General features: G+C 44.4%; 6 non-coding genes and 1 pseudogene across 6 annotated transcripts; all 7 read left to right on the plus strand.

The window, feature by feature from the left end:
* The first annotated feature begins 593 nt into the window (after positions 1 to 593).
* Positions 594 to 784, plus strand: LOC130347090 (U2 spliceosomal RNA). The gene has a single exon (XR_008885095.1). It is a non-coding gene; the product is annotated as a U2 spliceosomal RNA (small nuclear RNA).
* A 2,095-nt stretch (positions 785 to 2,879) lies between these two features.
* Positions 2,880 to 3,070, plus strand: LOC130347103 (U2 spliceosomal RNA). The gene has a single exon (XR_008885106.1). It is a non-coding gene; the product is annotated as a U2 spliceosomal RNA (small nuclear RNA).
* A 2,085-nt stretch (positions 3,071 to 5,155) lies between these two features.
* Positions 5,156 to 5,346, plus strand: LOC130347115 (U2 spliceosomal RNA). Its single transcript, XR_008885117.1, has one exon. It is a non-coding gene; the product is annotated as a U2 spliceosomal RNA (small nuclear RNA).
* A 2,090-nt stretch (positions 5,347 to 7,436) lies between these two features.
* On the plus strand, positions 7,437 to 7,627 carry LOC130347056 (U2 spliceosomal RNA). Its single transcript, XR_008885068.1, has one exon. It is a non-coding gene; the product is annotated as a U2 spliceosomal RNA (small nuclear RNA).
* Positions 7,628 to 14,432: 6,805 nt separating this feature from the next.
* LOC130347059 (U2 spliceosomal RNA) lies at positions 14,433 to 14,608 on the plus strand (annotated as a pseudogene).
* A 2,094-nt stretch (positions 14,609 to 16,702) lies between these two features.
* On the plus strand, positions 16,703 to 16,893 carry LOC130347068 (U2 spliceosomal RNA). Its single transcript, XR_008885075.1, has one exon. It is a non-coding gene; the product is annotated as a U2 spliceosomal RNA (small nuclear RNA).
* Positions 16,894 to 18,980: 2,087 nt separating this feature from the next.
* LOC130347069 (U2 spliceosomal RNA) lies at positions 18,981 to 19,171 on the plus strand. The gene has a single exon (XR_008885076.1). It is a non-coding gene; the product is annotated as a U2 spliceosomal RNA (small nuclear RNA).
* Positions 19,172 to 24,514: the final 5,343 nt, after the last annotated feature.

Raw genomic sequence — 24,514 nt, forward strand, 5'->3', positions numbered from 1 at the left:
CAGAGTGTAAACAACAACAACCCAGCTTTGTTGTGTATGTAACCAAAGGGATTTGTGATGTCACCTAGAACCTTCACAGCAGCGACAGCTTTATGAGGAGCATCAGCACTGCTCTGCCTGAGCAGAACCATCACCGCCATAGGTTGTCAAATAACCCGGATTTAACCCACACAGGTAAGTCCAATGGGGTGCAGGCATGTCCTCTATGCTTACAGCTTCCCGTGGGTGTTGGTTTGATACCGTTTGGGGACAGCCAAGGAGGCATCTGCAGGCAACAAAGGTAGGTGTGTGCTTGTGTGTGTGTTTCCTATGCAGATCCTAAGCCCAGTGTCACATGCAAGTAGGAGGAGTAAGAAGGGTTCCTGGCAAATCCGGGTTATGGATTGCATTTAAAAAGGCCCCGTGGGAGTGCAATGGGCCCCTGTCTTGCTGCTTAGCAATAATGGTATGGGTTTAGGTTCTGCTGTGTGTACTGGTGGTTGACTGCCCCCCAGCCCAGAGTGTGCATGGAAAATTGTCTGGCAGCCTCCCTGACAGCAAGCAGTGATAGTGCCCATGAAGGGGACCTTGTTGGGCCCGCCCCTTTCACGGTTATCGCTTCTCGGCCTTTTGGCTAAGATCAAGTGTAGTATCTGTTCTTATCAGTTTAATATCTGATACGTCCCCTATCTGGGGACCATATATTAAATGGATTTTTGAGAACGGGGGCCGATTTCGAAGCTTGCTTCCGTCGCCCTATGCATTGACCCGATATGGCAGTATCTTCGGGTACAGTGCACCACCCCCTTACAGGGTTAAAAAGAAAGATTCCTACTTTCATTGCTACCTGCTTGCTGGCTAGCCAGCTAGCCAGCCCTGTGGGCCTTGCTGCTGCTGCAGCCAAAAAACAAAAGGTGGTGCTGCTGCTGCTTCTGCTGCTTCTGCTTCTTCTGCTTCTGCTTGTGTCTGGCCCCTGTTGGAGCGTCCAGGCACAGGACTTCTGCTGCTGCTGACTAAATGGCCTCCTTAATTGGATCATTTGAGTAGCCAGCACACCTGTGCAGGTAGGGCATGACATGATAGGCAGCTGCCTTGATAGCGGGTGGGTGCTGAATGTTCCTAATTGACAAAATAAGATTAATGCTTATGAAGAAATATAAAATCTCATCCCTTCCCCAATATCGCGCCACACCCCTACCCCTTAATTCCCTGGTTGAACGTGATGGACATATGTCTTTTTTCGACCGTACTAACTATGTAACTATGTAACATAACATGGGGGGGGGTCTCCTGGCTGTTCACACAGGTGTGTCATTGCTGTACATTGACCATGCATTGCTTCTGTGGTATTGCAAAGGCAAAGACAAATGCTTCCAGCCATCCATTGCACTAATGGATTGGTCATCAGCTGGCTGTCTATGTCCCGCATCAATATAGACCAAAGTACAGAGGGTTAGGCTATGCTATTGTGCACCTACCTGATGCATCAGAAGGTGCGAGGCCCTTGCTAAATTCTGTGCACAGACTTTGAGATCTATGCTTTAGACTGTATCTAAACCTGCTCCAACATGGACTGACATTCTGGCCTACTTTCAGCCGATGCGACTTGTCTGTCGCTGAACAGTCGCTTTTTATGTATTCAGCACCTATGTATAATGTTGTAAAAATGCTCTAGAAGCTAAAGTCGCAGAAATGTCACACATATTTGGCCTGCAACTTTCTGTGCGACAAATTCAGACAGGAAAAATCAGTATAAATCCTTAGAAAATTATCCCCCAGTGTCTCCATCTGCTGGCGGTATTGAATAAGCATTGCTGCACTGATGGGGTATGCATTAGACGAAAAAAAAGAAGAAAAAGAAGAATAATACGCCCAGAAAAGAGGCGAAAAGGAGAAAAACGTAAAAAAACGTGAAAAAAAAGTAAGAGGAAGAGAAGGGAAAAAAAGGTGGAAATGGGTTTAAAAGTGATTTCGGCGGAGAAATATATATATATATATATATATATATATATATATATATATATATATGCGCACACACACACATAGATATAAACGTATTCTCCGTTGAGATATTGCAGCCGCTGCTGTGTCCAGGCCCAGGAGCCTTAGCACTGTGCTGTGATGTCACTCAATACCACTGACATCACTAGGTGTAAACAACATCTCTCCTTTGCTGTGTATGTGACTATGGAGCTGTTTGGTGATGTCGTCTATTACGGCCTTCATAGAAGCAACAGGAGATTGTTGCATCCATCTTGAACCCTCAGAACTACAGTGCTATGATGTCACTCACTTCCACAGGCCTTGCAGAGTGTAAACAACAACAACCCAGCTTTGTTGTGTATGTAACCAAAGGGATTTGTGATGTCACCTAGAACCTTCACAGCAGCGACAGCTTTATGAGGAGCATCAGCACTGCTCTGCCTGAGCAGAACCATCACCGCCATAGGTTGTCAAATAACCCGGATTTAACCCACACAGGTAAGTCCAATGGGGTGCAGGCATGTCCTCTATGCTTACAGCTTCCCGTGGGTGTTGGTTTGATACCGTTTGGGGACAGCCAAGGAGGCATCTGCAGGCAACAAAGGTAGGTGTGTGCTTGTGTGTGTGTTTCCTATGCAGATCCTAAGCCCAGTGTCACATGCAAGTAGGAGGAGTAAGAAGGGTTCCTGGCAAATCCGGGTTATGGATTGCATTTAAAAAGGCCCCGTGGGAGTGCAATGGGCCCCTGTCTTGCTGCTTAGCAATAATGGTATGGGTTTAGGTTCTGCTGTGTGTACTGGTGGTTGACTGCCCCCCAGCCCAGAGTGTGCATGGAAAATTGTCTGGCAGCCTCCCTGACAGCAAGCAGTGATAGTGCCCATGAAGGGGACCTTGTTGGGCCCGCCCCTTTCACGGTTATCGCTTCTCGGCCTTTTGGCTAAGATCAAGTGTAGTATCTGTTCTTATCAGTTTAATATCTGATACGTCCCCTATCTGGGGACCATATATTAAATGGATTTTTGAGAACGGGGGCCGATTTCGAAGCTTGCTTCCGTCGCCCTATGCATTGACCCGATATGGCAGTATCTTCGGGTACAGTGCACCACCCCCTTACAGGGTTAAAAAGAAAGATTCCTACTTTCATTGCTACCTGCTTGCTGGCTAGCCAGCTAGCCAGCCCTGTGGGCCTTGCTGCTGCTGCAGCCAAAAAACAAAAGGTGGTGCTGCTGCTGCTTCTGCTGCTTCTGCTTCTGCTTGTGTCTGGCCCCTGTTGGAGCGTCCAGGCACAGGACTTCTGCTGCTGCTGACTAAATGGCCTCCTTAATTGGATCATTTGAGTAGCCAGCACACCTGTGCAGGTAGGGCATGACATGATAGGCAGCTGCCTTGATAGCGGGTGGGTGCTGAATGTTCCTAATTGACAAAATAAGATTAATGCTTATGAAGAAATATAAAATCTCATCCCTTCCCCAATATCGCGCCACACCCCTACCCCTTAATTCCCTGGTTGAACGTGATGGACATATGTCTTTTTTCGACCGTACTAACTATGTAACTATGTAACATAACATGGGGGGGGTCTCCTGGCTGTTCACACAGGTGTGTCATTGCTGTACATTGACCATGCATTGCTTCTGTGGTATTGCAAAGGCAAAGACAAATGCTTCCAGCCATCCATTGCACTAATGGATTGGTCATCAGCTGGCTGTCTATGTCCCGCATCAATATAGACCAAAGTACAGAGGGTTAGGCTATGCTATTGTGCACCTACCTGATGCATCAGAAGGTGCGAGGCCCTTGCTAAATTCTGTGCACAGACTTTGAGATCTATGCTTTAGACTGTATCTAAACCTGCTCCAACATGGACTGACATTCTGGCCTACTTTCAGCCGATGCGACTTGTCTGTCGCTGAACAGTCGCTTTTTATGTATTCAGCACCTATGTATAATGTTGTAAAAATGCTCTAGAAGCTAAAGTCGCAGAAATGTCACACATATTTGGCCTGCAACTTTCTGTGCGACAAATTCAGACAGGAAAAATCAGTATAAATCCTTAGAAAATTATCCCCCAGTGTCTCCATCTGCTGGCGGTATTGAATAAGCATTGCTGCACTGATGGGGTATGCATTAGACGAAAAAAAAGAAGAAAAAGAAGAATAATACGCCCAGAAAAGAGGCGAAAAGGAGAAAAACGTAAAAAAACGTGAAAAAAAAGTAAGAGGAAGAGAAGGGAAAAAAAGGTGGAAATGGGTTTAAAAGTGATTTCGGCGGAGAAATATATATATATATATATATATATATATATATATATATATATATATGCGCACACACACACATAGATATAAACGTATTCTCCGTTGAGATATTGCAGCCGCTGCTGTGTCCAGGCCCAGGAGCCTTAGCACTGTGCTGTGATGTCACTCAATACCACTGACATCACTAGGTGTAAACAACATCTCTCCTTTGCTGTGTATGTGACTATGGAGCTGTTTGGTGATGTCGTCTATTACGGCCTTCATAGAAGCAACAGGAGATTGTTGCATCCATCTTGAACCCTCAGAACTACAGTGCTATGATGTCACTCACTTCCACAGGCCTTGCAGAGTGTAAACAACAACAACCCAGCTTTGTTGTGTATGTAACCAAAGGGATTTGTGATGTCACCTAGAACCTTCACAGCAGCGACAGCTTTATGAGGAGCATCAGCACTGCTCTGCCTGAGCAGAACCATCACCGCCATAGGTTGTCAAATAACCCGGATTTAACCCACACAGGTAAGTCCAATGGGGTGCAGGCATGTCCTCTATGCTTACAGCTTCCCGTGGGTGTTGGTTTGATACCGTTTGGGGACAGCCAAGGAGGCATCTGCAGGCAACAAAGGTAGGTGTGTGCTTGTGTGTGTGTTTCCTATGCAGATCCTAAGCCCAGTGTCACATGCAAGTAGGAGGAGTAAGAAGGGTTCCTGGCAAATCCGGGTTATGGATTGCATTTAAAAAGGCCCCGTGGGAGTGCAATGGGCCCCTGTCTTGCTGCTTAGCAATAATGGTATGGGTTTAGGTTCTGCTGTGTGTACTGGTGGTTGACTGCCCCCCAGCCCAGAGTGTGCATGGAAAATTGTCTGGCAGCCTCCCTGACAGCAAGCAGTGATAGTGCCCATGAAGGGGACCTTGTTGGGCCCGCCCCTTTCACGGTTATCGCTTCTCGGCCTTTTGGCTAAGATCAAGTGTAGTATCTGTTCTTATCAGTTTAATATCTGATACGTCCCCTATCTGGGGACCATATATTAAATGGATTTTTGAGAACGGGGGCCGATTTCGAAGCTTGCTTCCGTCGCCCTATGCATTGACCCGATATGGCAGTATCTTCGGGTACAGTGCACCACCCCCTTACAGGGTTAAAAAGAAAGATTCCTACTTTCATTGCTACCTGCTTGCTGGCTAGCCAGCTAGCCAGCCCTGTGGGCCTTGCTGCTGCTGCAGCCAAAAAACAAAAGGTGGTGCTGCTGCTGCTTCTGCTGCTTCTGCTTCTGCTTGTGTCTGGCCCCTGTTGGAGCGTCCAGGCACAGGACTTCTGCTGCTGCTGACTAAATGGCCTCCTTAATTGGATCATTTGAGTAGCCAGCACACCTGTGCAGGTAGGGCATGACATGATAGGCAGCTGCCTTGATAGCGGGTGGGTGCTGAATGTTCCTAATTGACAAAATAAGATTAATGCTTATGAAGAAATATAAAATCTCATCCCTTCCCCAATATCGCGCCACACCCCTACCCCTTAATTCCCTGGTTGAACGTGATGGACATATGTCTTTTTTCGACCGTACTAACTATGTAACTATGTAACATAACATGGGGGGGGGGGGGGGGGGTCTCCTGGCTGTTCACACAGATGTGTCATTGCTGTACATTGACCATGCATTGCTTCTGTGGTATTGCAAAGGCAAAGACAAATGCTTCCAGCCATCCATTGCACTAATGGATTGGTCATCAGCTGGCTGTCTATGTCCCGCATCAATATAGACCAAAGTACAGAGGGTTAGGCTATGCTATTGTGCACCTACCTGATGCATCAGAAGGTGCGAGGCCCTTGCTAAATTCTGTGCACAGACTTTGAGATCTATGCTTTAGACTGTATCTAAACCTGCTCCAACATGGACTGACATTCTGGCCTACTTTCAGCCGATGCGACTTGTCTGTCGCTGAACAGTCGCTTTTTATGTATTCAGCACCTATGTATAATGTTGTAAAAATGCTCTAGAAGCTAAAGTCGCAGAAATGTCACACATATTTGGCCTGCAACTTTCTGTGCGACAAATTCAGACAGGAAAAATCAGTATAAATCCTTAGAAAATTATCCCCCAGTGTCTCCATCTGCTGGCGGTATTGAATAAGCATTGCTGCACTGATGGGGTATGCATTAGACGAAAAAAAAGAAGAAAAAGAAGAATAATACGCCCAGAAAAGAGGCGAAAAGGAGAAAAACGTAAAAAAACGTGAAAAAAAAGTAAGAGGAAGAGAAGGGAAAAAAAGGTGGAAATGGGTTTAAAAGTGATTTCGGCGGAGAATATATATATATATATATATATATATATATATATATATATATGCGCACACACACACATAGATATAAACGTATTCTCCGTTGAGATATTGCAGCCGCTGCTGTGTCCAGGCCCAGGAGCCTTAGCACTGTGCTGTGATGTCACTCAATACCACTGACATCACTAGGTGTAAACAACATCTCTCCTTTGCTGTGTATGTGACTATGGAGCTGTTTGGTGATGTCGTCTATTACGGCCTTCATAGAAGCAACAGGAGATTGTTGCATCCATCTTGAACCCTCAGAACTACAGTGCTATGATGTCACTCACTTCCACAGGCCTTGCAGAGTGTAAACAACAACAACCCAGCTTTGTTGTGTATGTAACCAAAGGGATTTGTGATGTCACCTAGAACCTTCACAGCAGCGACAGCTTTATGAGGAGCATCAGCACTGCTCTGCCTGAGCAGAACCATCACCGCCATAGGTTGTCAAATAACCCGGATTTAACCCACACAGGTAAGTCCAATGGGGTGCAGGCATGTCCTCTATGCTTACAGCTTCCCGTGGGTGTTGGTTTGATACCGTTTGGGGACAGCCAAGGAGGCATCTGCAGGCAACAAAGGTAGGTGTGTGCTTGTGTGTGTGTTTCCTATGCAGATCCTAAGCCCAGTGTCACATGCAAGTAGGAGGAGTAAGAAGGGTTCCTGGCAAATCCGGGTTATGGATTGCATTTAAAAAGGCCCCGTGGGAGTGCAATGGGCCCCTGTCTTGCTGCTTAGCAATAATGGTATGGGTTTAGGTTCTGCTGTGTGTACTGGTGGTTGACTGCCCCCCAGCCCAGAGTGTGCATGGAAAATTGTCTGGCAGCCTCCCTGACAGCAAGCAGTGATAGTGCCCATGAAGGGGACCTTGTTGGGCCCGCCCCTTTCACGGTTATCGCTTCTCGGCCTTTTGGCTAAGATCAAGTGTAGTATCTGTTCTTATCAGTTTAATATCTGATACGTCCCCTATCTGGGGACCATATATTAAATGGATTTTTGAGAACGGGGGCCGATTTCGAAGCTTGCTTCCGTCGCCCTATGCATTGACCCGATATGGCAGTATCTTCGGGTACAGTGCACCACCCCCTTACAGGGTTAAAAAGAAAGATTCCTACTTTCATTGCTACCTGCTTGCTGGCTAGCCAGCTAGCCAGCCCTGTGGGCCTTGCTGCTGCTGCAGCCAAAAAACAAAAGGTGGTGCTGCTGCTGCTTCTGCTGCTTCTGCTTCTGCTTGTGTCTGGCCCCTGTTGGAGCGTCCAGGCACAGGACTTCTGCTGCTGCTGACTAAATGGCCTCCTTAATTGGATCATTTGAGTAGCCAGCACACCTGTGCAGGTAGGGCATGACATGATAGGCAGCTGCCTTGATAGCGGGTGGGTGCTGAATGTTCCTAATTGACAAAATAAGATTAATGCTTATGAAGAAATATAAAATCTCATCCCTTCCCCAATATCGCGCCACACCCCTACCCCTTAATTCCCTGGTTGAACGTGATGGACATATGTCTTTTTTCGACCGTACTAACTATGTAACTATGTAACATAACATGGGGGGGGGGGGGGGGGTCTCCTGGCTGTTCACACAGGTGTGTCATTGCTGTACATTGACCATGCATTGCTTCTGTGGTATTGCAAAGGCAAAGACAAATGCTTCCAGCCATCCATTGCACTAATGGATTGGTCATCAGCTGGCTGTCTATGTCCCGCATCAATATAGACCAAAGTACAGAGGGTTAGGCTATGCTATTGTGCACCTACCTGATGCATCAGAAGGTGCGAGGCCCTTGCTAAATTCTGTGCACAGACTTTGAGATCTATGCTTTAGACTGTATCTAAACCTGCTCCAACATGGACTGACATTCTGGCCTACTTTCAGCCGATGCGACTTGTCTGTCGCTGAACAGTCGCTTTTTATGTATTCAGCACCTATGTATAATGTTGTAAAAATGCTCTAGAAGCTAAAGTCGCAGAAATGTCACACATATTTGGCCTGCAACTTTCTGTGCGACAAATTCAGACAGGAAAAATCAGTATAAATCCTTAGAAAATTATCCCCCAGTGTCTCCATCTGCTGGCGGTATTGAATAAGCATTGCTGCACTGATGGGGTATGCATTAGACGAAAAAAAAGAAGAAAAAGAAGAATAATACGCCCAGAAAAGAGGCGAAAAGGAGAAAAACGTAAAAAAACGTGAAAAAAAAGTAAGAGGAAGAGAAGGGAAAAAAAGGTGGAAATGGGTTTAAAAGTGATTTCGGCGGAGAAATATATATATATATATATATATATATATATATATATATATATGCGCACACACACACATAGATATAAACGTATTCTCCGTTGAGATATTGCAGCCGCTGCTGTGTCCAGGCCCAGGAGCCTTAGCACTGTGCTGTGATGTCACTCAATACCACTGACATCACTAGGTGTAAACAACATCTCTCCTTTGCTGTGTATGTGACTATGGAGCTGTTTGGTGATGTCGTCTATTACGGCCTTCATAGAAGCAACAGGAGATTGTTGCATCCATCTTGAACCCTCAGAACTACAGTGCTATGATGTCACTCACTTCCACAGGCCTTGCAGAGTGTAAACAACAACAACCCAGCTTTGTTGTGTATGTAACCAAAGGGATTTGTGATGTCACCTAGAACCTTCACAGCAGCGACAGCTTTATGAGGAGCATCAGCACTGCTCTGCCTGAGCAGAACCATCACCGCCATAGGTTGTCAAATAACCCGGATTTAACCCACACAGGTAAGTCCAATGGGGTGCAGGCATGTCCTCTATGCTTACAGCTTCCCGTGGGTGTTGGTTTGATACCGTTTGGGGACAGCCAAGGAGGCATCTGCAGGCAACAAAGGTAGGTGTGTGCTTGTGTGTGTGTTTCCTATGCAGATCCTAAGCCCAGTGTCACATGCAAGTAGGAGGAGTAAGAAGGGTTCCTGGCAAATCCGGGTTATGGATTGCATTTAAAAAGGCCCCGTGGGAGTGCAATGGGCCCCTGTCTTGCTGCTTAGCAATAATGGTATGGGTTTAGGTTCTGCTGTGTGTACTGGTGGTTGACTGCCCCCCAGCCCAGAGTGTGCATGGAAAATTGTCTGGCAGCCTCCCTGACAGCAAGCAGTGATAGTGCCCATGAAGGGGACCTTGTTGGGCCCGCCCCTTTCACGGTTATCGCTTCTCGGCCTTTTGGCTAGATCAAGTGTCTGGTCAGGAGGATCCTGGGAGTTTGTCCTACCTTTTTCAAGGGGGGCTGCTACGAGGAACCGAAAAGGCGATCGACAAGATGGGTGTTCGCATCCGTTACCTTACATCCGGTGAAACGCGGATTCGTTTTTCCTTTCGCTTTGATGTTGATGAAGACAAGCAAGAACTCGTCCAACTTTCTTATTTTGTGAAAGAAACTCTCTACAAGCTTCTTGGGGTGAAGAAAGAGAACATCGTCTGTCTCAGAGATCCTCGGAAGGGCAGCTTCATCCTAACTCTGGACTCTGCTTATGCATGCCAGAATCTTTTTGAGAAGCTGAAAAGCAATCAAGACCTTGCTGAGCTTGATGGGATCACGGTCACAGTGTTGTATACTGGAGGCGATATTCCTCTAGTTGTGTGTATGCACAATCCCTTTGTGACTGTGTCCCATATTGAACTCTTTTTGGGGAAATACTGCAGTTCTGTTAAGTATTCCCATAAGGTGATGAATTCAGAAGACCTATGGACGGGGAAACATAAGTTTTTTGTGAAAATGAAGGAGGATGCTACTGGCATTGGAGGGTTGTGTCATCCACCCTCCAACTTTTCTATCGGTCGGGATAAGGGCTATTTGTTTTATCCCGAGATGCCTACTTTTTGTAGGAAATGTAAGAAATTCGGACATACTATGGAAGTTTGCACGGACACTACAGTTCGCTGTGGTCGGTGCAATCAAGAAGGCCATGTTTCTAAGGACTGTGCTAAAATCGTCTGCAACATTTGTGGTGAAGAAGGCCATGCCTTTAAAGATTGCAGTCTCCGTTCCAGTGTAGCTAGATCGTGGGCTGACCGTGTAGCGGGGAGAGTGGGTGTAGTGCAAGCTGAAGTACCACCTGCGAAAGCACCCCAGCGGTCTGAGGCGCCTTCAGAAAAGCCGGCTGTAACTTCTGATGTCGTGGCAGAGCTTATGGACCATTCTGCTGCTGTGCCTGAGACAGAGGGGAGACCTTCTGTGGAGGGTTCTGGCGGTGAAGGGTCACTAGTGAGCAGTGAAGCCATGGAGGTTGGTGTGAAGGAGATCAAGCGGAAGAAGGAACTCGGAGATGAGCCACAACTTGGCATCAAACGGCCTGTCAAAAAAAGCTCAGACGAATGTGAGGACAGTCAACATGCATGGAGGCCTTCTATAAGATCAGCGTCCGATCCAAAAAATATCAAAGAGTTCGAAAGCCCGGAGTCACCTGTGGGTTTCATATCGGACTCAAACTCCAGTAGCGAATAGCTTCCTTAAAGTGCTCCTCTCTTAATGTGAGAGGTCTAAAGAGCCCTACGAGAAGGGCTGCTTTGTTTCGTTTTTTAGAGACCTTGGACTCTTCTCTGTTCTTTTTACAAGAATGTGGAATTGAACATAGTCCAAATTATGAGGACCTTTGTCGTGGCTGGACTTTGGGACCATCGGTCTGGTCGGGTGACAATCTGAACAGATCTTCAGGTGTTGGGATCTTGTTTAGAGGTTCAGATGTACAAGTTTTGTCCTTCTTAGAAATTATACCTGGTAGAGCGCTATTAGTTAATATTAAGTACAATGGCTCGGAGATTAAGCTTTTTAACATCTATGCTTCTCCTGAAAAAAATGAGAGAGCCGACTTGATTAATGATATTCAGGCTTTTATCCCAGGTTCAACACCTATTTTAATGGCTGGAGATTTTAATTGTTGTATGAGTGGTGATCATCGTGAGAGTGGAAGTGTGCATGTCAGAGTGGATAAAACAGAGAAACAGATTAAGAGTATGACTGAGGATTTTAACTTTACCGATGTCTGGAGGAGAAAATACCCAGACGACCCTGGTTACACATGGGAAAATAATGTCTGCAAATCCAGGATTGATTTTGTTTTTTTATCGGAAAGTTTTAATCTAGTTGATGTTTCTCTTTTATCGAATATTTTCTCTGATCATAAGTTATTATATGCACATGTCACTTTACCTGGCCTAGAGAAAGGCAGAGGCGTTTGGAAGCTCAACACTACTTTATTAGAGGACATGAAAACAAAAAATGATTTTATTGCTACTTATAACAAATGGAGATTGCGTCAATCCCAATATAAAAATATTTTGGATTGGTGGGAGGATGTTAAAAAGTGGACTAAACAGTTTTTTATCCGTGTGGGCATCCAAAAGGCTAAGGAGAAAAAGTTATGGTTTAAAACGTTAAACACTAAAATCCAAACATATTATAAACTAAAGCAAGCCGGGCTTGAGATGGATGATGTTATTGCTCAGACAAAGAATGAAATAAAAAATGCCATTAGTCAAAAAGGAAAAGAAATGATTTTTAATAGCAAGGTGCAATGTCTGGAGAATGATGAAAAGTGTTCGAGATTCTTTTTTAAGAAGGTGGTGGGAAAGAAAGAAATGATATCTGTAATAGAAGGGAAGATAACTAATGAAGAGATGTTGCGAGAAGCACAAGTATTTTATCAGGAGCTTTTTAATAAAAAAGATATTGATATTTCCTTTACTAATGATGTTTTAGATACCTTGGATTCAAAACTTGACAAAACTGACCAAGAGGGCCTTTGTGATGAAATCTTTTTACCTGAACTTTTAAGCACTTTTAAGAGTTTTTTAAATGGTAAAACACCTGGTTCGGATGGGTTGCCAGTTGAATTTTATCTGTGTTTTTGGTCCATTTTAAAAGATGATCTTTTAGGTATTTTTAACTGTGCTTTTAAATCTGAGATTTTACCTGCGTCCTGGAGAGATGGTGTTGTTACTCTGATTTTTAAAAAAGGAGACATCTCTAAATTAGAAAATTGGAGGCCTATTACCCTGCTAAATACAGACTATAAGGTTTTAGCAAAAATTTTAGCAAATAGGCTCAAGCAGGTAATTGCTAAGGTTATACACAGTGACCAAGTATGCGGAGTACCTGGAAGGAAAATAAGTGATCATCTAAACCTTGTAAAAGATGTTTTATGGTATCAGAAACAATGTGATCAGAAATTGGCAATTTTATCCTTGGATTTTCAAAAGGCTTATGACCGTGTTTCTCATGATTTTTTATGGTTGGTTTTAAAGAAAATGAATTTTCCTGATTTTATTGTTGGAAAAATTGCACTTTTATATAAAAACTGTTTTAGTCGTATTTTAATTAACGGTTTTTTATCCCAAGAGGTATGTTTACAGTCTGGGGTGAAACAGGGGTGCCCCCTATCACCCATTCTTTTCATATGTGCAATAGAACCTCTGTTGAATGTTTTGAGAAAAGATAAGCTCATTAGAGGAGTGCCAATCCCTGGAAGTGGAGGACAGAGCGTAAAGACGATAGCATACATGGATGATGTTAATATTCTATGTTCAGATGAACCATCCCTGAAACGTGCTATCAGACAGACAGAATTTTTTTGTGAGGGCTCTGGCTTCAAATTAAATAAAAATAAATCTGATTGCTTTGCAATAGGGAATTGGGGCAATACGGAGGTGAATGTGCAATATGATAAAATCAAAATCTTGGGTGTCATCTTTGACAATGAAAATAATGGAGAGGAAAGCTGGTCCATCGTCAAAGAGAAAGTGCAAAAGAAAATAAGTTTTTGGAAAATGAGGAAATTAACAATAGAAGGAAAAGTACTGATAATGAAAGCTTTGTTGCTACCTATCATGCTATATTTAAGCTTGGTTTTCCCACCGAGTGAACGCACCTTAAAGTTTTTAAACAAGATTTGCTTTCATTTTTTATGGGGGTCTAAAATGGATAAACTCAGAAGAGATGTAATGATGAAGACAAAGAAATTGGGGGGTAAGGATGTGCCTGATTTAAAAAGGTTTTTATATATTCACTTTTTTTCTATGTGTTTTAATGGCTTGCAAAGAAACTGTTATTGGTCTTATTTTTTAAAATATGCTGCAGGTCACATTTTTAGAAAAAGAAAGTGGATAACCTTACCTTTAACGTCCCCAATCTTATTTATTCCCCCAGCGCACTATGTGGTTTTAGAAAAGATTATTCGTATTTATGGCATTGCTAATTTTAGTCAAGAAATTTGTAGTAATGCACGAAAATTAGTTCCTGAAATCAGGAAGATAGAACAGATTTGCTTAATATCTAATTATTCCACTGAGAAATCTCTAAGAGTTTGGAGGATGGTGAATATGGGATTCTTATCTAATGACTTAAAAGATCTGGCCTGGCAGATAGCACATCAATGTTTGCCTACCAGAGAATTCCAACACAGAAGAGGATTGTGTCGTAGTGCAAAGTGCCCGAGAATGGGGTGTCCTAGTGAGGAAACAGTTTTACACATTTTTTGGAACTGTTTTTACGCCCAAGAGATATGGCATTTGATAGGACCCTTACTAAAATTCATTTCTGATCTTAATTTTTTAAATCATGAAGTTATTTTATATGGATTTTATAATGTTTTATCTGTGGAGAAGTCTCGGGTTTTGTGGATTAGTATAAATTGTATTAAAATTGCACTATGGAAGACGAGGAATATTCTTCTTTTTAAAAGAGACACTATTACCTCTAAAGATTGTGTTCGCCTAGCTCTTAGTGAGATGTATGTTTTCTATTTATTGGATAAAAAAAGATTAGGTCACAAAGTGGCTAAAAGTCTTTGGAATCTACATCTGTGGAATATGCTTTTAGCAGACTAAGTGTAATCTGGACTGCGTAAGGTCTTTTAGTCTAAGAATATTATATCTAAAAGTAAAAAATCTGTTCTTATCAGTTTAATATCTGATACGTCCCCTATCTGGGGACCATATATTAAATGGATTTTTGAGAACGGGGGCCGATTTCGAAGCTTGCTTCCGTCGCCCTATGCATTGACCCGATATGGCAGTATCTTCGGGTACAGTGCACCACCCCCTTACAGGGTTAAAAAGAAAGATTCCTACTTTCATTGCTACCTGCTTGCTGGCTAGCCAGCTAGCCAGCCCTGTGGGCCTTGCTGCTGCTGCAGCCAAAAAACAAAAGGTGGTGCTGCTGCTGCTTCTGCTGCTTCTGCTTCTGCTTGTGTCTGGCCCCTGTTGGAGCGTCCAGGCACAGGACTTCTGCTGCTGCTGACTAAATGGCCTCCTTAATTGGATCATTTGAGTAGCCAGCACACCTGTGCAGGTAGGGCATGACATGATAGGCAGCTGCCTTGATAGCGGGTGGGTGCTGAATGTTCCTAATTGACAAAATAAGATTAATGCTTATGAAGAAATATAAAATCTCATCCCTTCCCCAATATCGCGCCACACCCCTACCCCTTAATTCCCTGGTTGAACGTGATGGACATATGTCTTTTTTCGACCGTACTAACTATGTAACTATGTAACATAACATGGGGGGGGTCTCCTGGCTGTTCACACAGGTGTGTCATTGCTGTACATTGACCATGCATTGCTTCTGTGGTATTGCAAAGGCAAAGACAAATGCTTCCAGCCATCCATTGCACTAATGGATTGGTCATCAGCTGGCTGTCTATGTCCCGCATCAATATAGACCAAAGTACAGAGGGTTAGGCTATGCTATTGTGCACCTACCTGATGCATCAGAAGGTGCGAGGCCCTTGCTAAATTCTGTGCACAGACTTTGAGATCTATGCTTTAGACTGTATCTAAACCTGCTCCAACATGGACTGACATTCTGGCCTACTTTCAGCCGATGCGACTTGTCTGTCGCTGAACAGTCGCTTTTTATGTATTCAGCACCTATGTATAATGTTGTAAAAATGCTCTAGAAGCTAAAGTCGCAGAAATGTCACACATATTTGGCCTGCAACTTTCTGTGCGACAAATTCAGACAGGAAAAATCAGTATAAATCCTTAGAAAATTATCCCCCAGTGTCTCCATCTGCTGGCGGTATTGAATAAGCATTGCTGCACTGATGGGGTATGCATTAGACGAAAAAAAAGAAGAAAAAGAAGAATAATACGCCCAGAAAAGAGGCGAAAAGGAGAAAAACGTAAAAAAACGTGAAAAAAAAGTAAGAGGAAGAGAAGGGAAAAAAAGGTGGAAATGGGTTTAAAAGTGATTTCGGCGGAGAATATATATATATATATATATATATATATATATATATATATATATATATATATATATGCGCACACACACACATAGATATAAACGTATTCTCCGTTGAGATATTGCAGCCGCTGCTGTGTCCAGGCCCAGGAGCCTTAGCACTGTGCTGTGATGTCACTCAATACCACTGACATCACTAGGTGTAAACAACATCTCTCCTTTGCTGTGTATGTGACTATGGAGCTGTTTGGTGATGTCGTCTATTACGGCCTTCATAGAAGCAACAGGAGATTGTTGCATCCATCTTGAACCCTCAGAACTACAGTGCTATGATGTCACTCACTTCCACAGGCCTTGCAGAGTGTAAACAACAACAACCCAGCTTTGTTGTGTATGTAACCAAAGGGATTTGTGATGTCACCTAGAACCTTCACAGCAGCGACAGCTTTATGAGGAGCATCAGCACTGCTCTGCCTGAGCAGAACCATCACCGCCATAGGTTGTCAAATAACCCGGATTTAACCCACACAGGTAAGTCCAATGGGGTGCAGGCATGTCCTCTATGCTTACAGCTTCCCGTGGGTGTTGGTTTGATACCGTTTGGGGACAGCCAAGGAGGCATCTGCAGGCAACAAAGGTAGGTGTGTGCTTGTGTGTGTGTTTCCTATGCAGATCCTAAGCCCAGTGTCACATGCAAGTAGGAGGAGTAAGAAGGGTTCCTGGCAAATCCGGGTTATGGATTGCATTTAAAAAGGCCCCGTGGGAGTGCAATGGGCCCCTGTCTTGCTGCTTAGCAATAATGGTATGGGTTTAGGTTCTGCTGTGTGTACTGGTGGTTGACTGCCCCCCAGCCCAGAGTGTGCATGGAAAATTGTCTGGCAGCCTCCCTGACAGCAAGCAGTGATAGTGCCCATGAAGGGGACCTTGTTGGGCCCGCCCCTTTCACGGTTATCGCTTCTCGGCCTTTTGGCTAAGATCAAGTGTAGTATCTGTTCTTATCAGTTTAATATCTGATACGTCCCCTATCTGGGGACCATATATTAAATGGATTTTTGAGAACGGGGGCCGATTTCGAAGCTTGCTTCCGTCGCCCTATGCATTGACCCGATATGGCAGTATCTTCGGGTACAGTGCACCACCCCCTTACAGGGTTAAAAAGAAAGATTCCTACTTTCATTGCTACCTGCTTGCTGGCTAGCCAGCTAGCCAGCCCTGTGGGCCTTGCTGCTGCTGCAGCCAAAAAACAAAAGGTGGTGCTGCTGCTGCTTCTGCTGCTTCTGCTTCTGCTTGTGTCTGGCCCCTGTTGGAGCGTCCAGGCACAGGACTTCTGCTGCTGCTGACTAAATGGCCTCCTTAATTGGATCATTTGAGTAGCCAGCACACCTGTGCAGGTAGGGCATGACATGATAGGCAGCTGCCTTGATAGCGGGTGGGTGCTGAATGTTCCTAATTGACAAAATAAGATTAATGCTTATGAAGAAATATAAAATCTCATCCCTTCCCCAATATCGCGCCACACCCCTACCCCTTAATTCCCTGGTTGAACGTGATGGACATATGTCTTTTTTCGACCGTACTAACTATGTAACTATGTAACATAACATGGGGGGGGTCTCCTGGCTGTTCACACAGGTGTGTCATTGCTGTACATTGACCATGCATTGCTTCTGTGGTATTGCAAAGGCAAAGACAAATGCTTCCAGCCATCCATTGCACTAATGGATTGGTCATCAGCTGGCTGTCTATGTCCCGCATCAATATAGACCAAAGTACAGAGGGTTAGGCTATGCTATTGTGCACCTACCTGATGCATCAGAAGGTGCGAGGCCCTTGCTAAATTCTGTGCACAGACTTTGAGATCTATGCTTTAGACTGTATCTAAACCTGCTCCAACATGGACTGACATTCTGGCCTACTTTCAGCCGATGCGACTTGTCTGTCGCTGAACAGTCGCTTTTTATGTATTCAGCACCTATGTATAATGTTGTAAAAATGCTCTAGAAGCTAAAGTCGCAGAAATGTCACACATATTTGGCCTGCAACTTTCTGTGCGACAAATTCAGACAGGAAAAATCAGTATAAATCCTTAGAAAATTATCCCCCAGTGTCTCCATCTGCTGGCGGTATTGAATAAGCATTGCTGCACTGATGGGGTATGCATTAGACGAAAAAAAAGAAGAAAAAGAAGAATAATACGCCCAGAAAAGAGGCGAAAAGGAGAAAAACGTAAAAAAACGTGAAAAAAAAGTAAGAGGAAGAGAAGGGAAAAAAAGGTGGAAATGGGTTTAAAAGTGATTTCGGCGGAGAAATATATATATATATATATATATATATATATATATATATATATATATATGCGCACACACACACATAGATATAAACGTATTCTCCGTTGAGATATTGCAGCCGCTGCTGTGTCCAGGCCCAGGAGCCTTAGCACTGTGCTGTGATGTCACTCAATACCACTGCATCACTAGGTGTAAACAACATCTCTCCTTTGCTGTGTATGTGACTATGGAGCTGTTTGGTGATGTCGTCTATTACGGCCTTCATAGAAGCAACAGGAGATTGTTGCATCCATCTTGAACCCTCAGAACTACAGTGCTATGATGTCACTCACTTCCACAGGCCTTGCAGAGTGTAAACAACAACAACCCAGCTTTGTTGTGTATGTAACCAAAGGGATTTGTGATGTCACCTAGAACCTTCACAGCAGCGACAGCTTTATGAGGAGCATCAGCACTGCTCTGCCTGAGCAGAACCATCACCGCCATAGGTTGTCAAATAACCCGGATTTAACCCACACAGGTAAGTCCAATGGGGTGCAGGCATGTCCTCTATGCTTACAGCTTCCCGTGGGTGTTGGTTTGATACCGTTTGGGGACAGCCAAGGAGGCATCTGCAGGCAACAAAGGTAGGTGTGTGCTTGTGTGTGTGTTTCCTATGCAGATCCTAAGCCCAGTGTCACATGCAAGTAGGAGGAGTAAGAAGGGTTCCTGGCAAATCCGGGTTATGGATTGCATTTAAAAAGGCCCCGTGGGAGTGCAATGGGCCCCTGTCTTGCTGCTTAGCAATAATGGTATGGGTTTAGGGTTCTGCTGTGTGTACTGGTGGTTGACTGCCCCCCAGCCCAGAGTGTGCATGGAAAATTGTCTGGCAGCCTCCCTGACAGCAAGCAGTGATAGTGCCCATGAAGGGGACCTTGTTGGGCCCGCCCCTTTCACGGTTATCGCTTCTCGGCCTTTTGGCTAAGATCAAGTGTAGTATCTGTTCTTATCAGTTTAATATCTGATACGTCCCCTATCTGGGGACCATATATTAAATGGATTTTTGAGAACGGGGGCCGATTTCGAAGCTTGCTTCCGTCGCCCTATGCATTGACCCGATATGGCAGTATCTTCGGGTACAGTGCACCACCCCCTTACAGGGTTAAAAAGAAAGATTCCTACTTTCATTGCTACCTGCTTGCTGGCTAGCCAGCTAGCCAGCCCTGTGGGCCTTGCTGCTGCTGCAGCCAAAAAACAAAAGGTGGTGCTGCTGCTGCTTCTGCTGCTTCTGCTTCTGCTTGTGTCTGGCCCCTGTTGGAGCGTCCAGGCACAGGACTTCTGCTGCTGCTGACTAAATGGCCTCCTTAATTGGATCATTTGAGTAGCCAGCACACCTGTGCAGGTAGGGCATGACATGATAGGCAGCTGCCTTGATAGCGGGTGGGTGCTGAATGTTCCTAATTGACAAAATAAGATTAATGCTTATGAAGAAATATAAAATCTCATCCCTTCCCCAATATCGCGCCACACCCCTACCCCTTAATTCCCTGGTTGAACGTGATGGACATATGTCTTTTTTCGACCGTACTAACTATGTAACTATGTAACATAACATGGGGGGGGGGGGGGGGGGTCTCCTGGCTGTTCACACAGATGTGTCATTGCTGTACATTGACCATGCATTGCTTCTGTGGTATTGCAAAGGCAAAGACAAATGCTTCCAGCCATCCATTGCACTAATGGATTGGTCATCAGCTGGCTGTCTATGTCCCGCATCAATATAGACCAAAGTACAGAGGGTTAGGCTATGCTATTGTGCACCTACCTGATGCATCAGAAGGTGCGAGGCCCTTGCTAAATTCTGTGCACAGACTTTGAGATCTATGCTTTAGACTGTATCTAAACCTGCTCCAACATGGACTGACATTCTGGCCTACTTTCAGCCGATGCGACTTGTCTGTCGCTGAACAGTCGCTTTTTATGTATTCAGCACCTATGTATAATGTTGTAAAAATGCTCTAGAAGCTAAAGTCGCAGAAATGTCACACATATTTGGCCTGCAACTTTCTGTGCGACAAATTCAGACAGGAAAAATCAGTATAAATCCTTAGAAAATTATCCCCCAGTGTCTCCATCTGCTGGCGGTATTGAATAAGCATTGCTGCACTGATGGGGTATGCATTAGACGAAAAAAAAGAAGAAAAAGAAGAATAATACGCCCAGAAAAGAGGCGAAAAGGAGAAAAACGTAAAAAAACGTGAAAAAAAAGTAAGAGGAAGAGAAGGGAAAAAAAGGTGGAAATGGGTTTAAAAGTGATTTCGGCGGAGAAATATATATATATATATATATATATATATATATATATATACGCACACACACACATAGATATAAACGTATTCTCCGTTGAGATATTGCAGCCGCTGCTGTGTCCAGGCCCAGGAGCCTTAGCACTGTGCTGTGATGTCACTCAATACCACTGACATCACTAGGTGTAAACAACATCTCTCCTTTGCTGTGTATGTGACTATGGAGCTGTTTGGTGATGTCGTCTATTACGGCCTTCATAGAAGCAACAGGAGATTGTTGCATCCATCTTGAACCCTCAGAACTACAGTGCTATGATGTCACTCACTTCCACAGGCCTTGCAGAGTGTAAACAACAACAACCCAGCTTTGTTGTGTATGTAACCAAAGGGATTTGTGATGTCACCTAGAACCTTCACAGCAGCGACAGCTTTATGAGGAGCATCAGCACTGCTCTGCCTGAGCAGAACCATCACCGCCATAGGTTGTCAAATAACCCGGATTTAACCCACACAGGTAAGTCCAATGGGGTGCAGGCATGTCCTCTATGCTCACAGCTTCCCGTGGGTGTTGGTTTGATACCGTTTGGGGACAGCCAAGGAGGCATCTGCAGGCAACAAAGGTAGGTGTGTGCTTGTGTGTGTGTTTCCTATGCAGATCCTAAGCCCAGTGTCACATGCAAGTAGGAGGAGTAAGAAGGGTTCCTGGCAAATCCGGGTTATGGATTGCATCTAAAAAGGCCCCGTGGGAGTGCAATGGGCCCCTGTCTTGCTGCTTAGCAATAATGGTATGGGTTTAGGTTCTGCTGTGTGTACTGGTGGTTGACTGCCCCCCAGCCCAGAGTGTGCATGGAAAATTGTCTGGCAGCCTCCCTGACAGCAAGCAGTGATAGTGCCCATGAAGGGGACCTTGTTGGGCCCGCCCCTTTCACGGTTATCGCTTCTCGGCCTTTTGGCTAAGATCGGGGTTTATTGCCTCGGTCGGCGCTGAGGGTGCGAGTGAACTGCGCCGCGACTAGCTGCGTAGGTGATCAAGACTGTGGTACTCGTTACCGACAGATTTGGAAAGATGGCTGGATCCAACATGTCTGCAGTGGAGAAGACCGTACGCATCAAGGTGCTAACCACGGATCGTCTAAGAAACAGCATTGAATACATCGGCCATACCATTGTGGAGCGACTGGCAGGATTTTCCTTGAGCGACCTCTTTTGTGTCCAGGAGAACAAGCGCCAAGGTATTTATGACGTGTCCTTCTTATATGATGCTGACTGCCAGAACTTTTATGAGTGCTTAAAACGGAACAGTGGAAGTGAGGTTTTGCGGGATGTGTCCTTTTATCCCCTTTTTGAAATGGGGACAAAGACTTTGTTTATCCACATGTACAATCCGTTTGTTGATGTCTCTATGATTAAGAACTTCTTGAGCATCTATTGTGAGTCTATTGCTGGTGGTACTAAGCAGACAAGCAGCATTGGTGTATTTAATGGCACGTATAAGTTCTTTGTGAAGTTGCGGCTTGATGGAGATTGCATTGGAGGCGTTAAGCACCCTCCGGCGAACTTTACCATTGCTGGTTTCAGAGGTTATCTCTATTACTACGGACAGCCATCTTTCTGTAGAAATTGTCTATTGTTTGGACATGTGAAGGAGGCCTGCCCTGGCAGTAAGAAATGCAGGAACTGTAAGCAACCGGGGCATGAGGCGGGTGCATGTCCACACCCGAGGACCTGTGACCTATGTGGGGAAGCTGGCCATGTGTACAAGAACTGTCCAGTGTTGAAGAGGAGGGAGGAGGAGAGGAGAATGGAAGAGGAAATGGTGGAGAGGAGGAGGGCAGCTGCAGCTGCGGCTGCAGTGGTTCCTGCAAGAGAGAGCGTGATTATTGGAGAGGTACAGAGTCGTGTGGTGGTAGAGGAGCAAGTGAAGGTGGTTGAAGAGCAAGTGGTGGTGGAGGAGGAGCAAATGGCGGTGCAAGTGGAAGAAGGGGAGATTGAGGATGCTCCCAGTCCCCCGGCTGAGGAGTCGCCGCAAATTGAAGAGTGGTCTTCTTCTGAGGGTGAAGACCGTGAGGAGAGACATAGAGAGAGAGAGGATGACTTTGATCTTTTTCGTCCCCCCAAGAAGACGGCCAGGAAGCTTTCTGGTGGACAGATGGAGTCGACGCTGGTGGCTACGGACAATCGGTATCAACCGCTATCTGAGAGCGACATGGATGCGTGCTCTGCGGGAGAAGCTTCTCCCACACCGCTGAGGAAAGCTACCTAAATAACTTTCTTCTTTTCTGTCAAATTCTTCCTTAGGGTTGTTAAGATGGTGGTATGTCTTTTTTAGTCGGTTCTATAAACGTTAGAGTCTTTAGAAGTAAAGTCAGAAGGACAGTAATTTTGGAGGACTTGGCAGGGAAAAAAGCGGACATTATTTGTTTGCAGGAATGTGGGCTAAATGATATTCCGGGGAAGGGAGAATGGGCTTATGGTCCTGCTGTTTGGTCGGTGTCTGGGCATAACAGGAATGATGGGGTAGGGGTGCTTTTTAAGAGCTTTAAGTTTGAAGTTTGTAGTTATGTGGTAATAGAGGAGGGGAGGTGTATCATGGTGGAGGTTAAGGTGCAGGGGGTTAAATTTAGGTTGATAAATGTGTATGCGCCGGTAAGGAGGGAGGAGCGGGTGGGGTTGTTGGAGGTAATTAAGAGGTTTCTGCCAGGTAAAATACCTTTGGTGTGGGTGGGGGATTTCAACTGTGAAATTGAGGGGAATGTGGATGTATCTGGGAATATTCTTAAAAGTATGGTGTGTGACTTTAAGTTAAAGGATGTGGCTGAAGCGTGTGGAGTGTGTCCTTTGTTAGATACATATTATTCTGATAGTGGAAGTCATAGTTCCAGACTTGATATGTGTTTTGTGTCTAAGGGTGTGTTATGTAAGAATTATATGCAAGAAAAAGTAGGATATTCAGATCATGAGTATGTGTGTTGTGAGTTAGTATTGGATGCAGATTGTGTGAGTGGGAGGGGTGTATGGAAATTAAATGTTAAATTGTTGGAAGTGGAAGGAGTGTATGATAGATATGTTAATAAGTATAGGGGTTGGTGTAAGAAAAAGAATGATTTTCCTGATATATTGTGTTGGTGGGAATGGGTTAAGGGTCAAACAAAAGTTTTCTTTAAAAGAGAGGGATATAAGCGGAATGCTGGGAGGAAGAAGAAGTATGAATGGCTGAATAAAAGATTGGTGTTTCTCAATAAGTTAAAGAAGTATGGCTGGAGTGTGGGTGAGCAGATTGAGGTTGTGAAGAGTGATCTAAAAAATTGGTTGAATGAGAAAGGTAAAGAGTTGATGTATCAAGCAAAACTTGATAAGTTAGAGAAAGATGAGAAATGTTCGAGATATTTCTTTAAAAAAGTTATTGGGAAGAGAGAGGATATGGTAAGAGTGTATGATGATGATGATGGCTGTCTGGTTAAAGGTAAAGCTGTGTTGGGAGTGGTTAAAAAATTTTATGAAGAGTTGTATGCGATAAAAGATTGTGAAGAGGACTTGCAGGATGAAGTGTTGAGAGTGCTTGATAAGAGGGTGGATGGTAGTGAATATGGGACTCTGATGAGAGAGATTGGAGAGGAGGAAGTGAAGAGGACTGTGGATAGTATGTCAAGAAATAAAACGCCTGGAGAGGATGGGTTGCCTGTTGAATTTTATGCTTGGATTTGGGATGTTGTGAAGGATGATTTGGTGGAAGTGTATAGGTATATGTGGAGGAAGGAGAGAATGGTGGAAAGTATGAAGAGTGGAGTGGTTGTGTTGATTTATAAGAAAGGTGATGTGAATGATGTGAGGAATTGGAGGCCGATAACTTTGTTGAATGTAGATTATAAGGTGTTTGCTAAAATAATTACAAATAGGATGAGAGATGTGGTTGAGCAGGTGATTGGAGAAGAACAAGTGTGTGGAGTGCCTGGGAGAAGAATAAATGAAAATTTGTGTTTGTTGAGAGATTTGTTATGGGATAGTATGAGTAGGAAACAGGAGGTTAGAGTGATGTCGATAGATTTTGAAAAGGCGTTTGATCGTCTGTCACATAGGTTTTTGTTTAGAGTATTAGTGAGAATGGGATTCCCGGGTGATTTTGTAAATGTTGTAAGGATGCTGTATGATGGAGTATATAGTAAGGTTTTGATAAATGGTTGGATGTCTG

This window comes from Hyla sarda, unplaced genomic scaffold (genome assembly GCF_029499605.1).
Source record: "Hyla sarda isolate aHylSar1 unplaced genomic scaffold, aHylSar1.hap1 scaffold_809, whole genome shotgun sequence".
Lineage (NCBI taxonomy): Eukaryota > Metazoa > Chordata > Amphibia > Anura > Hylidae > Hyla > Hyla sarda.